General features: G+C 42.7%; 1 protein-coding gene across 5 annotated transcripts in view; it reads right to left on the bottom strand.

Moving 5' to 3' along the window:
* The window catches only part of lmx1bb (LIM homeobox transcription factor 1, beta b), a 65,652-nt gene that overhangs the window by 8,911 nt on the left and 42,421 nt on the right, over positions 1-14,320 (bottom strand). The window lies entirely within an intron of this gene.

The raw sequence follows: 14,320 nt of genomic DNA, 5'->3' as shown, positions 1-14,320 counted from the left end.
AGACTGTTTCTCTTACAAATGAAAAGCAGAAATAATCAGCATTTTATTTTGTCCAGTAGCCTTTTCCAAATTGCCCATCAAGATTTTTCTCTTTTTACTTTGTTGGCTTGCTGATTCTGTGGGCAGCCAAGGAGGTGACTCCTTTTGGCAGCAGCTCATCTGTTAAAATGTCTAGGGTGGGCCCGGTCCCCTGCGTCATTCCAAGAGAGCTCAGTCATGGGCACCCAACCCCTGCCAGAAATCTTAAAAAGAGGCTGGATCATGTTCTAATGCAGTAATCACCGAAACCCGATGATCCCAATCAAGCCTCTGCTGACAATTTACACATTTCTTTCATATCCACGCCACTCAGTATGCATCAGATACCATATTGTGATTCATTGCTGACTACTGGGCTGCCCTCCTGGTCTGTTCATATTTCATCTTACTGTCTAATATCAAGCCCCTGTGGTGCAACACTGCCTCTATCACCATTTCCTAGACAACACCTTCATCTTCTTTTATATCCTTTCAGGAAGATGTTTGCATTGTTTTATTGGCGACTGAGAGGCATTTAATTCGTTCTCGGTTGTTCAGAAGAAGCCACATTAAATGGAACAAGAAGGCAGGGAGTGTGGTTGATCTTGTCCAGCCGTAAAGCTGGATTTATTAGTGGCCTCTTTGTTTGCCCTGGTCTGGAAGACAGCTGGCAACCGCCTATCTATTTGAGGTGAACATCTATTTCATTGTGCAAGGCAGGGAGGCAGCAAGAGGAGCAATTGACATCATCCTCCGGTTACGGGACAGGGATGAGCGATAGTGATGAATATAATGTGTAAATATGAGCGGACGGGAAACCAAAGGATGGTTTTGTTATGGTAATGTTGTTATAGGTGCCGATTGAGTACTGATACGGTGTGTGTTTGTGTGTGCGTGTTCACACGTGGAAGCGCATGAGCAGCTGTATGCACGGACACGAGATAGCAGATTTTTTTGTTGTCTGCAGCTCTCTGAAATAACTGCTTCACTATCAGATCTGATTATATGTTATCTTAATTACATCATATTAATTGATAGGTTATTAGTTCCATCCCTCATGATCACCACCTGTATCTGGCACAGAGAAACGGCGTCTGGTTTTCTTTTTAACCATCATGCAGCCGCAAAACAACAGAGATATCAGAAGCTGGCACTCACAGGGTTCATAAAATCCTTTAATCTTTCATTTATTACAATAAGTTAAGAAGATTATTATTCAACTATGGAAAAACCTCAAGGATAATCCCTTGAAAAAGAAATTTTGGCATGTTTCTCAAACAAGCAGGGTTCTGGTTTAAGTGACCTGCCAACCTGGATCTGTCCTCTAAACAAACCTCCAAGTTCGGAGACACTCGAAAACAAAAGACAAGAGCAATACAAAAAAAAAATAAAATCAAATTCTGAAATAAAATTCAAATCTTATATGGACACACTCTTGTGAGCATAAACTGAATATTCAGGGACTTGTTTCCAGTTTTCGGAGGGATTAGTGTGTTACATGCTGGGATCAGGGAAAAGAGGTGATGAATCTGTCAAGACAAGTTCCCAGCTTCGAACTCTAATGTTTAGCTAATGATTGCCGGCTTAGGGCTCAGAGAATGCGAGAAAAAAAAAGTTGAGGAAATGACTTGTTAGCGCGGTTTTGATACGTCCAGGGCTCCACATTCACCTACGACCGCTCTCTCAAATCTTCTCATCTAGATGAAAACATTCTCATTCAGCCCTCTCTCCTTTCTTCTCTCTCCTCGCCGCGTCTAATCTTGTAAGCCATTATTTTTCTATTTCCCCTCTCTGTCACTTTGCATTATTTTTGCTGCTGTAATTCCTATTCGTCCCTTCTGGAATCTTCCTGTCCTGCTTTGTCCTCGCGTCTAATCCGGACTTTCTGCCTGTTTTCAGTCCCCGGTCCCCATTCTCAGCGGGGTTCAGATGGAATAGCCATGCATGACGCCCCTTCTATGGCAACCACACCTCCACAGGAAGGCAACGGCGACTTTTCGGATGGGCAGAGAAGGCCTTTGAGAAGCTGGCAGCAGAAGTAAATCCTTCTCTAAGGAACAAGGAGAATTAGCAGGGAGCAGTGGACTAGGGATTTAACCCTACCCCTCTCCTTTGAAAGGCACAGTCGGTCCCACTCCTGTGGCTAGCCACAATCAAACAGAGGAGGAGTGGGGAGGTGGCAGTGGGGAGAGGAGAACACAAACTCCCTGAATGACACAAGCAGTGGATTGTGGAGGAGCCTAATCCCACTTTAATACCTTTCCAAGTTCAGCTGCTAAAGAATGCTCTTTAAAACAACACCACTGTGTGAGCAGTGAAGGTTGACCAGGGGGAGGCACGCCATTCAACCTCCCCAACATTACCTGATTAGTGGTTTGAGGACCAGGCCAGTGGGCCCACAGGAGACGGAGGAGATGTAAATGATGATTTTATATAGCGGAAAACATCACGAAAAAGGAGCAGCTCTCTGTTAAGCTCCACTGGGATATTAAAGATATCAAAGTGCTGTAGGTGTGAGCGGACTTAAAGTGATTTAGGTGATCATTTACGACGTTCTGCCTCTACTTGATCCCAATGACCCATCGCGCTAAGACATGTATTCACCCAAAATCCACTTTCTGGAGCTGCTTGGGTAACACGACTCCCGGTGTCGCACAAGCAGGCTGACACCACAAAGAGGACCACCAGCATGACAACCCCAGCTCTCGCTTTTTTTCCCCCTCCTCCTCCTCCCACACCTGAGCGCACAGATCAAGTGATGAGACTCCTCCTGTGTGGATCAATGGCCGCATCTCAAGTGTCAATATTTACCCAAGGCCTCCCCACAACTGGACTCATAAATGAAGAAGAAAAAAGAGCCCCTCTCAGCACATCCCTCCCTCCCAGAGGAATCATTACCTCTTTTTAATCCTGTGTCCACATACCTGTAATCCCTTGTCTGTTCTTTCTTACGTTATCTATAGTTCACTCTTCCTCTCCGTGACAGATTATCACACTGTTGAGGCTTGTAACACCACAAGCTGTGTTTTTTCACTAAAAACACAAAAAACACAGACGAGAATAAAGGAAAAAAGAAGAGCATTATGAAGAAGACAAAAGCCAACGGGGACCGACAGTTATTTTGTCTGATGAACACTTCAGCCGAGCCAAGTGCAGCTGAGAGACTTCGGCCTCTCTGCTGCTCTTCTTCTTCTCCCCCCTCTTTCCAGGCATTTTGGAGAACTATGCACTCTCCCTTTGAACAGATTATAGGCAACTTAAAGTGTGACAACATCTTAAGCTCTCACCACATGTTGCCAATGATTTCCCTTCTCCAGACATTACATTTAATGCTTCTGCCGCAGTGATAAGCATCAGGAGGACTGGGCGGGATAAAAGAAACCCAGAAGAATAAGAGAGAGAAGAGGGGGCGGGTGGGAGAGAGTATGGAGCTGCTTATGGCGCTTGATAATCATGCTACATTTAGCAACACGTGCAACAGTCTCACCTACTCCCCTTTTGCTATTGAACAACACACGGAGAAACACTATAACAATTTAGAGAAGAATAGCCCGGGCTATTATGTCACCGCTTCCCTTCAAAGACAGAGGGGATGAGGATTATCCAGGCAGCAGCTGTAAGCTATTACTTTGAAGATGGGCTCTCGTGTTTGAGCAGGAAACCTGTGGCCATGCCAATCACAGCCGAGGTGAGAGATGAGGCCCGGAGGCAGGTCAGACAAGGGCCTCCGGGCGAGAAGAGGGGCATGCGGAGCAATCGGTCAACCGCGCGCGCTTGATACTTCCTGATTTTGCCGCTATATCTCGAATCAGTCTTCTCGGCAGCTGACCAGAATATTTCCTGGTTTCTTTGGTTTCAAAGCAGATGTGACACCTAATAGAAACAATTTAAGGTTTTAAGGAAATACATTTATTGCATTTTTGCTGATAAGATTGACACAGATGTCATACCTGTTGGCTAAATATAAGGCTAGAGTTGGTTAGCTTAGGTTAGCATAAAGACTAAAAGCAGGTGTGTAAGAAATTTTAAAGCAACACTTAAACATTTTGGGAATTTGCTTTGTTTCTTTCTTGCCAGCAGTTGTATTGGAAGACTGTTACCACTCTAAATATATGGCTAGTGTGTTAGCTTAGTTTAGCATGAAGACTGAAAACGGGGAAACTACAAACTGGCTCTGTCTGAAGCGAGGCTAATAAAATCTGCCTGCAAGCATGTTTTAAATTAACTAAATAACCAGAAATTATCAGGGGCATAAAACTGTAACTTGTTGTGTTTACACTTCAGTTTTTGTACAAGATATAGTGAGTTAGCCAGGCTTCACAGAGATATGCTACTGCTAGTTACAGTCTTTATGCTAGGTTACGCTAACAAGCTGCTCGCTGTAGTCTTGTGTTTACCAAACATATAAGAGTGGTATAAGGATTAGAAATATGACATCATAAAGAGAAAGTCAGCCATTTTGGAAGGATAAGATTAGGATTTGGATAAAAGTGCCATCTGCTGGCTGTAAGTGTCAAAAAGACCTGGTGAGCTAACAGGATACACTAACAGTAAGGCTCTGTGAATAAGATTCAAAACACCAAATGCAGCATTGAATGCAGTCAGGCACAAAGGTAGATCAACATTATGTGTTTGATTTTGCTAGAATTTAATTATCCATCATTAACTAATATTTTGTTTGCATTCAATAAGTATAACATTAGCAAGCTAATCTTTGTACGGGCGATTTTGTAGTTGGCATTTGGCTTGGTAAGGTCCTGTAACCATCTGTTTGTAAATTGGATACTGGATATTGGATATTGCTTACAAGTAGGCGCTAAAGACAAACACCACAAAGACATCAGGGACCGTAATGTTAATGGGTGGCTAACTGTAAGGGTCTATAAGGATCAGTAGCATTGACAAACTTTAATTTTGTAATATTTTGCATCTTTGTTGAGAGCTTCTCTTTAAATCGGCATTTGTCTTTTATGCATACATTTGTGATGATGAAAGATTGACAGCTGACAAATGATTAGATCTCCAAGTTGACCGTAAATGTTTGCAACTCCCATTTACTATTGATCTCCTCATCTAACTCATGGCAAGAAAGCGTATTTCTCAAAGTGTCAAACCGCTGCTTTAAGGTTTTAACATACCAAAAAATAAATTCCAACCAAAATTTTACCAAATTTATTGACTAGCACATTTCACAATGTCAGGTGGAATCTGATTCTGTTTGTTGTCTGGAAAGAAAAGCTGTCCCAATGCGGAAAGACAACAAACGTAGCTGTCTAAAACAGGCAGCAGAGCACTCCAAGCTGTTGAGCAGCCACTTCTCAGCTCCTCATGAGACACGCCTGTGTGAAAATTGGCCCTTAGCAACAGTATCAAAAGCTTCAGCTTAAGAGGAAAACATTTGATGGCCAGATGTTGAAGGCAAACCTTTTCAACTTCGTCTCAACATTGTGAAAATTACTTTGTTATGTATGGTCCTGTTGTCCTCTAGAAGCCGCACAGTAGACGCTGACCACACCGGTCTAAAAATAGCAACCTGAAATTAGCTAATACAAGTGTTTGATTGCTTGCAGAGGGGCAGATGATAAAAGTAGACTCCAAAACTTTAACACAACGGGTGTGCATGTGTAAATAAAAGCAGCTAAAGCATTTCCTGATTCATTCTTTCTCCGTGAGCTTACACCAAACTTTCGGTCTGCGTGAGTAGCACAGTGCAAAAAAAGAAAGTGGGGCCGATAACGCTGTCTCCATAAATGATCTCAGTAGCTGACCTTGTTTCATAGTATCAGCATTTCTCTTTGGAGCATAGATTCATGGAGAGTAATGAAGCCAAATAAAAAGTGCCATCCTTCTGCTCCCAAGGGCCAGCTCCAGTCAGCTCTAAAAGCTGCTTAATCACCATCCCGTGCTTACTACATTAGCATAATAATGGCCTTTAAATTGAGGCTCTTTGTTTTTTAATTAAACTCCCAGCAGGTAAAAGTAAAACACATTAACGGGAGATGTGTACACCACTAATGGCCCAAAGGTGCCTTCTTCATCACACAGCTCTGGCCACAGGGTTCTGCTTGTTCCCCGCACTGAAGCGCAGCAACCGGCTGCCTGCGAGCTCACAGGGGAGGAATGAGACGAGCTGATTGCACTTGGCACAGCAAAGATAATAGCGGAGACGTGTTCGGTGTGTGTTAGTATATGCATGCGCACCTGCCCTACATCTCAGAGGGAACGCACTTAGTAATAGCTGCTGAGCAGGACTATAGTGAACGTGTTAAAAGATCCACCGATTACAGTTAGTCTGGAGCGAGGTGTTTCCAGCATTGTCTATCCCACACGTCCACTATTGTGAAAATAAATATGGCCACTTTATTTCTATGGCAGCATGAGCTCCTACACGCTGGAATGTGCGGCTCCCTCAGACGAGTCCCCGGCCAGACAGACATCCCAGGCATATCTGTACATAACGCTATACCGCACAGCTGCACAAAGAAATCCTAACCCTTAAGTCGTTATTCAAATGATCTCATTCCAGGAGGCTGTGTGTTTCCCAGATTACTCAACACGTGAAATTCAGTTTGGAGAGGATGAGGTGCTCATGTGTGTCCTAACTGACTGCAAGAGCCTAAAACACATGCAAATAGTGTGCATATATTTTTTCACAATTGTTGATTGAAGCAAATGTGCTGCTCATGCTGCTGTCAATCTAGGATATATAGCGACATGTAACGCTACATACAGTCCATAAATGCGTGTTCATACAAAGCTCCAAGAGCAACTGCGGTATGCCGAGAATTGTCTTGCAGCATCAGGCGACCCTCTCCTTCACATGTGTCTGCTAATGAGTCACTAGGAAAACAACGTGGAAATAATCCTCCCCAGCCACACAGGTAGAACAAAGCTCATGGAGTGAAAAGGACAATGTATTGGGCAGCAGAGGAGGCTAAGTACACAGCTAAATACAAGAGTAAGCAGGCAGGCACACATGATGCTGTTTGGACAGCTGGTGTTCCTGAGTATGTAAAATGAGTGCAACATCACATTTAGGCTCAGTTTTTAGAGCTCACGGCAAACAATACCCACAGCAATAGCATCGGTGAGGGAATTATGACTGTATTTTTTTTTTTTTACATTCTGGCTGCTCATTTTTTTTTATTTCTTTCTTTTTTTATACCTGTTCTAAAAGTGGAGTTGATCCTTGAACAAATAAATTAAAAGACGGTGAATTACAAGGCTGTTTTAAAGTGCTCAGCTCTGCCTTTTGTCACTCGGGTAAGTGAAGCAGTTTGTAAGGGCCATCACCGCTGGAGATGTGACATGTTTACAATGCGGTGCTACTAAAAGCAAGACGCCAAGGAGAGAACTCTAAAAAACATTCCCTGGACAGCTCCTGTAAAAATCATGTGCACCCATTTTTATATATTCTTTACTATTCTTTCTGTTTGTCTGCTCGATCCAAGCTAATCTGCGTGAGGTGGAGCAGAGACCACCATTAAGGGCTCGGCCCCGCTCGCTGAGCCACCGCGAGTGATTGCTGCCACTGAAAGAGCTGGGAGAGCGGACAGAGTGATGGCTACAATAAGTGTAATGGCTATCGCGTTATAGAGCCACGGCCGACTGCAACTGCCCACAGATACACAAGGTTTATCTTTTAATTTTGATTTTTTTTCTAATGAGATTCAGGAGTTGACTACAAGTCATAAAGCTTTTGGAGAAATAAAAAAAAAAAAAAAAAATTATGATCTCATGTCCAAATGATAAATTCTCAAAGATTAGATTAAATCACGAAGTGAAAATGTCGTAGCTGAGATACTTTCTTTATTGTAAGAAAATAAATGGACTCATCTTACTAGATTCAGTGCTGGAACGGTTAAAAAACAACATTTGGATTGGAGGGCTTTATAATTACTATTGACCCAAAGGTTCTGGGTCTAAGAAATAAAACAAACAGTAATATGAGGTGTTCTAAAGCACAAGTCTGCAAATATGCAAAGACAGGGTCTGGTGGAGAGCATCACGCTTTGGCTTCTTTTCTCCGCTCCTAATCTGCGGGCCTACACAATATTAAGACGGCTTTGGAGCCACTTGTGACCCAGCTGTGCACTAATGAAAAATTCCACAGCTCTGTGCAGAGGCCAATGGAGCTTGACCCCTTTCCACCCTCAACCAAGCAATGTCCATCTTGAGGAGTTTACCAGAGCTGAAAGATACTGGATTAATAGGTAGCAAAGGAGAAAGAGAGACAATCTGGGAAAGACTGGAAAAAAAAAAGCCTTCCTCCGATCTTTAGTATTGGTGTGAAGTAAAGTGTTTGCCGAGGTTTTAATGGGCAGAAGATGATCTGGAGATCATTGTGACGGAGGCTGGTTGGATGAGGGGACTCTGTTTACTTAACAGAGATTCAGTCTAAGCCCAAAATTAGTTTGTGGGAGAGCGAATGTGAGGCAACCAGGAATTAGACGTTGTTCACAAGATCCGGATTCATGTGTTTGTGATCCTGCTGCCCTTGATTCTTTTTTCTCTGCGTCTTCAGCCGGACAAAAGAAAGAAGAGCAGGCATGGCTCGGTCTGCTGACTGCACGAGGATATACAGTGAGCAATTATAGAGTAATGTACACCAAGTTAACCACTCAGATATGTCAATAAGCAGCAGTCGTTTTTATAAGGATGTATATGTTTTGGTCTGCTCTGTCTTTCATTAGCTTCTCCTTTTTTTCTTCTTTGCATTTATTTATCTGAAAGTAAAACATAATTTAAAGAACACCCAGATCAGCCTCCCACTCATCTCCTTTACCATTCAGCCACACAGATACTACACAGATAACATCTAGGAGAATAGATAAGGAATTGAGAGGAAAAATAGACAAGAACTCTAATGAAAATGCTGCTGCAAAAAAAAGCTGTTTTCATGACATCTTTTAAGAAGGTTGTGAGCAAAAGTTTAAAAATTAGACACGGCTGACATTAGAGCTTTAAATCAGACATGGTGGCGCCTGAAAGACTGCATCAATTAAGCACAATCAATACCAAACATTTCACCCAAGGCAACCTTCCCCGCCACCTTAAATTCTCATAAAATGAATGATAATAATTCACGTCTGTAGGAGCACCCTAATCATGGATGTTCTCATACTAAAGGATGAGTCCACCTTTCATATCCTTGAGGGAATGGACTACAGAGCTAAATAAGGGGTGGGAAGGCGGGGTGGAGTGAGAGAAAATGAAAAAGGCAAAGCAAATGAAAAATAAACATTGTTATTGAAAGACAGGATGCTTTAAGACCCGGGGGCCAGGGATTAACATTCAGATTAGCATTCAAATAATATATTTGAATTTCTGATCAGCAATCCTCTTCAAAGAGCTAAATCCCAAGATTAGCAGGTGTTATGCTAAAAAGCTGTGTTTTTTTGTCGGGGAACGTCGCTACACTAGCCAAACAAATATGTCTTTGAGTGCGAGGGGCTGGCATGGATGTATGGCTGTAACCATGGCGACTGACTGGTAGTTAGGAGCCTTGGAGAGGGGTGCAGTGTTGGAATGTGTCAAACAGACAGAGGGGCGCACATACGCCGCAGAGCAAACCAAAAACCTGCTGTTTCACTAAAGACCATCAGCTACATTATTGAGACCACCTACAAATTCCAGGGTTCTTTGGGTCGACGGGGAGAGAAAGGTCATCTTGCATCATTATTATTTTTTAATACATTCTTCCCCAATTGGTTTGATTTAGGGAGTGCCTGGCCGAGGGAGTCACACATAAAAGTGATGAATTTATATTAGAAGAATAAAAAATGATTTAAAGATCTACTAAAGAATTACATTGTGGGCAACAAAATCATTTTATCTACCATGGGTCACTCAGTTGCCTCTGACCCACTGAAATGAAGCTCGGATTGAAAAAAATACAGCAAGCTCTGCCACCACACACACACACACACACACACACACACACACACACACACACACACACACACACACACACACACACACACACACACACACACACATATTGTTAAAAGTGATACTATTAACTTGACTGCAGTTTCCCTGATATTCTATTTAATTTATGATATGTCAAGGGATTAAAGTTAAAGGGGAACACCACCTAAGTAAAAAATTCCAATATGTTATTTCCACAGTCTATTAAGTTCAGTTATTATTTGTGAACATGAGCTTCTCTCTCTCAGAGCCAGGAACCAGAGAAGTCTTTAACTTTTGATGTCATAAAGTCTGGAGCTGCTCCTTAGACAATAAATGGAAAAAAATAAATTTTTTTTCTTCTTTTTGTACATCCTAATGAGCATTTTTTTTAATGGACTGTTGTCAGTCCTGAGACAGAAAATGTACCCATATACTCAGAATATTCCCCTGGTTGCTCTCAGTATCATCTAGAACATCTTCACCATTCATTGTCAAATTTTAACACCCTGTGACATCACAAATTTGAGTTTTATCACTCTAGCTTTTGGCTTTAGGAGAGCGTTGTTAATATTTAATAATGTTTTTTGGACTGTCGTAGAGCGTAGGAATTACGTGTGAATTTTAAAAAATGGGTTTAGTTCCCCTTTAATCTGCAGCACTATTTATTCCTGATTAAAATTAGATGCCGATTTTTGCTATTTGGAGTTTATGTTATTTAATTCTTGCACAAACACGGTTTCTGTTTGTATTTTCAAAGATACTCTCAGATGCAAGAATTGTTACATTTAATATGTATAGAAACAAATGGGTTATCATACCCTTCATGTACGCTATAAACAGCCAGTGTTTGAACAAAAAAATTAATTTACTTAAGCAATAAAATTAAAGTTTCTATTTATTGCCACTTTATTCTTCTACTTCATAGCATCTGTACTTCATTTACAAATTAAGAGTTCAAATACAAATCATATGAGGATCTCCTTGCTTAAACTAACACTATATAAAACTAGTCTCAGCTTGACCGAGTGCATGTAAAATGCTATCAAGAATCTAATAATACACTATATAATGTTTAAGGAGTTTTAATTATAAGTACTTTTATTTTTTCAAACTTTTACTTAAATGACACTTTTTAATGCAGGAGTTATACTTTTAAATTTTTACGTCACAATATTGCCATTTTTACTAAAGGCAAATATGCAGAACTATAGCTACAGCCATCACTGACTAAGGCGGACATATTGATAAAAGTATACTCAACACATTTAATGCAGTCTACATGCACATGATGCTACTGCTCTTTTTTTTTCTTGCAAAAATGTGTTTTTTAAATGTCTGTAGTCACAGATGTGAGGGTAAACCATTGTATCATAATATCTGAAATAGTCAGAGCTCACTTGTGCTGTTTTTCTCTCAGTATTATCTTTAAGAAAAACACCAGCAGCGCATAACATTTCTGTTGATGATTTCATCATTGTTATCTATGATATACATTCCACACCAGGTACAAATCACCCTACAAGAACAATAAATGAATTGTCTGGACTTGCTGCAACCTGCATTGTGTTTGTGTGCTTAATCTTGAAAGGGAAATTCTCTCTCCAACGTAGCAGCTAATGTTACTGTGAAAGTATTTTGTTCGTGTCTTAAAGTATTCAAGCATGTATTTTGCCCCAGGAGGTCTGGCAGAGGATTCGTCTGATGCCCTTTCTGCTCTTTCTCTCTCTCTTTGCTTTCCTCTGTCTTTCCCACACACCCCGCACACAGAGCATTTCTCTGTCATGTGGTTGGCGGAGTGTAAAATCTCATCACTCCAGCTGGAAGGGAACAGGTTCGGCAAAATTCCCTTTTCTCCACGTGGAGCCTTTAAGGCACAGAATGGAATGGTGAAGCATGGCACGGCACGTCTGGTTTCTCTGCAAACCCAACCGTCGACGTATCTGCATGGCCCTGCGGCGCTTACCTTGAGTCAACTCACTGGTCTTGCCGCGGCCCTTTAGTGACTGCATTATGACCCCTAACAGAGCTCTGACGGGGTTTGTTTTCCCTTTGCTTTAGCTCTGGACTCAATAAATTGACATTGTAGTGAAGCCCGCAGAGATACAGGTGCCTCCACCCGGATGATTCATACATATAACGCCTGCTTAAACAGCCTGATATGAATTCTCAAGAGACTGCGATGTGGCAGCAGCTGTAGTTCTGCATATTTGGCTTTGACCAAGGCCACTGGTGCCCCTGTCACTCATTGTACACATGATCAGACCGATATGGATGCTTATTTGTCTTCAGACGCAATGACAATGTCTCCCGCTGCAGTGACACCCCTGGTCAGCCCTCTCAGCGAAGAAAAAGGTTTGCATTCACCCACCAATTTTACACTCTCTTTGGGTCCAGGAGTGTCTTTGTGTGCTGGGGAGCAGCCCCATTCTCTGTGGCTGTCTGAAAAAAGCAGCTGTTTCTATAATGCTGTGGCAGCACTTTATGTTGCAGAATGATAAATGAAGGGGAAGAGGCAGAGCTGAGGTGCAGCTGAAGGCGCACACACGAAAGAAACAATGGCATAGGAGGGTCTGTGCTACATGGATATGCTCTCCCTTTCAGCCTCACACACTCTCTGCAGGTTAGACTCCTGGAGCTTACCCATAGCCAGAGGTTATGAGAGCGTGTTGAAGCAGAGGGGGCTAACAGACTGACACGTCCCACCAGTCCCAGCGTAGACCCGGGGGAGCGAGAGGTTGCTGTCGCTGTCCCACCGGGACCTGTCGCTCCTCTGTCCTCAGGGCAGTCATCTTCCTTTCCACCACCAACCTAATGACAGAGCCCTGAGGCCTCATCACTCCACCCCCTCCCTCCCTCCCTCCCATCTCCACGCTCCTCTCTACCCGTTGTCCTACCCAGGTGCCTGTCAGAGGGGTGTCTGCTCCGCGACTGGTGTAGCCGTCCACATAAAGGCCCCCCTCTCCTCCCACCGTGCCTCCTCCCCATGGCCCCGGGCTCAGCCTTTCATTTTGAAGTGGCGCAGGCCAGCTCCGCACCAGCCTGGGCCCTCGGCCTGCAGCCTGCTCCATTGTTTGGCCTCAGAGAAAGACTATTATTTCAACTCAATTTACTGTGAGTAAACACTGAGTGATAAGGCCCCCTGTCCTATCCCTCACACACACACACACGCTTCTCAGATCCCTCCCTCCCTGACCGTGGGCTGTAATATACACTGCCAACAAATCACTGCTCTCAGCCCATTGCTATCACTGGCTTTAGAATGGAGCTTACTAATTCACTTTCCAACACAGATCAGAGGACAGGCCTCATGTGTTTCAGAATATGGCTCTGCCACCGCGCGGCATTTAAAGGGGCTTGTGGCCCTATGGTGGACTGTTATAAATTTTAAGCAACAGCATTCTCACATCTTCGCCACGCCATTCACATGCTAAAGCTGAGCTAATCAGATACAAATACCATGAAACAGTGCTGCGACGGTTTATTAAAATGCAGAATTGCAATCGTTTTCGGCATCAGTAATATCAAAGATGAAGCAATATGATGAATGCCTGCTCAGATAGATCAGCTGAGCTTTTTGTGTCTCCTAGACAATGGACGCAGAGTGACTCGTGACTCACAGCTGCAGGAATGAGACACTGTGGCCAAGTGTGTCGTTAACGGTATTAAGACTTGCATGCAGCCAAAGCTGAGAGTGAAATTCTTCACAGATAAATGTCACATTAGCGTGAGTGTGTAGCATCTCTTTTGCGTTAAAAAAAAAAAAAGCCTGAATACAGAGCTGCTTGTTCTGTTTTTCATTGTTTCAGCACAGAAAAGCCCTCGATCCCTCTTCTGCGTGAGGACCTGCACTACATCTTAATTATACAGAATTATCAGCGCGCTTTAAATAGCAGTCGTTTGCGCTGTCTCCGCCTTACGTGGCTAATATAATTATTGGGAGCCTACTTTATCTTAGGCAGAAAGAGGCTGACACAGTAGCACAAACTAATGTGATAAAAGCTTAGCACATCACGGCTTGATTCGAGGATTTTAAAGGTAAGTGTTTATGACAAGGTAATAATGCCTCATGCAAAAGGCTGGCCCGTAAATTGGTTAGTTAAGGCATGATGGATGAGGGGGAGCCTAACCTTATTTCCAATAGAGCCTCTTGATTTCTAGAGCTGTGGATAATGAATTTGATTTAATTAGACCATCCCTCATCTAATTAAGAGTGGGAGAAATCTGACCCTGTGTGTAGTCTTAAAAACAGCCGCTACTTTGAACCATATGGACATATCCGTGCACGTTCGGCGCTTTGAAGGAAAGGCGCGCTTTGTTAAAGAGTCGTCACGTTAGCCGCAATAACACTTATCGAACCCATCCTTCATGGAATAAGTAACAAAAACTTAAT

Source organism: Plectropomus leopardus, chromosome 4, assembly GCF_026936395.1.
Source record: "Plectropomus leopardus strain MGB_pleo_1.0 chromosome 4, ASM2693639v1, whole genome shotgun sequence".
NCBI lineage: Eukaryota > Metazoa > Chordata > Actinopteri > Perciformes > Serranidae > Plectropomus > Plectropomus leopardus.
This window is presented reverse-complemented; position numbering and strand designations above follow the sequence as displayed.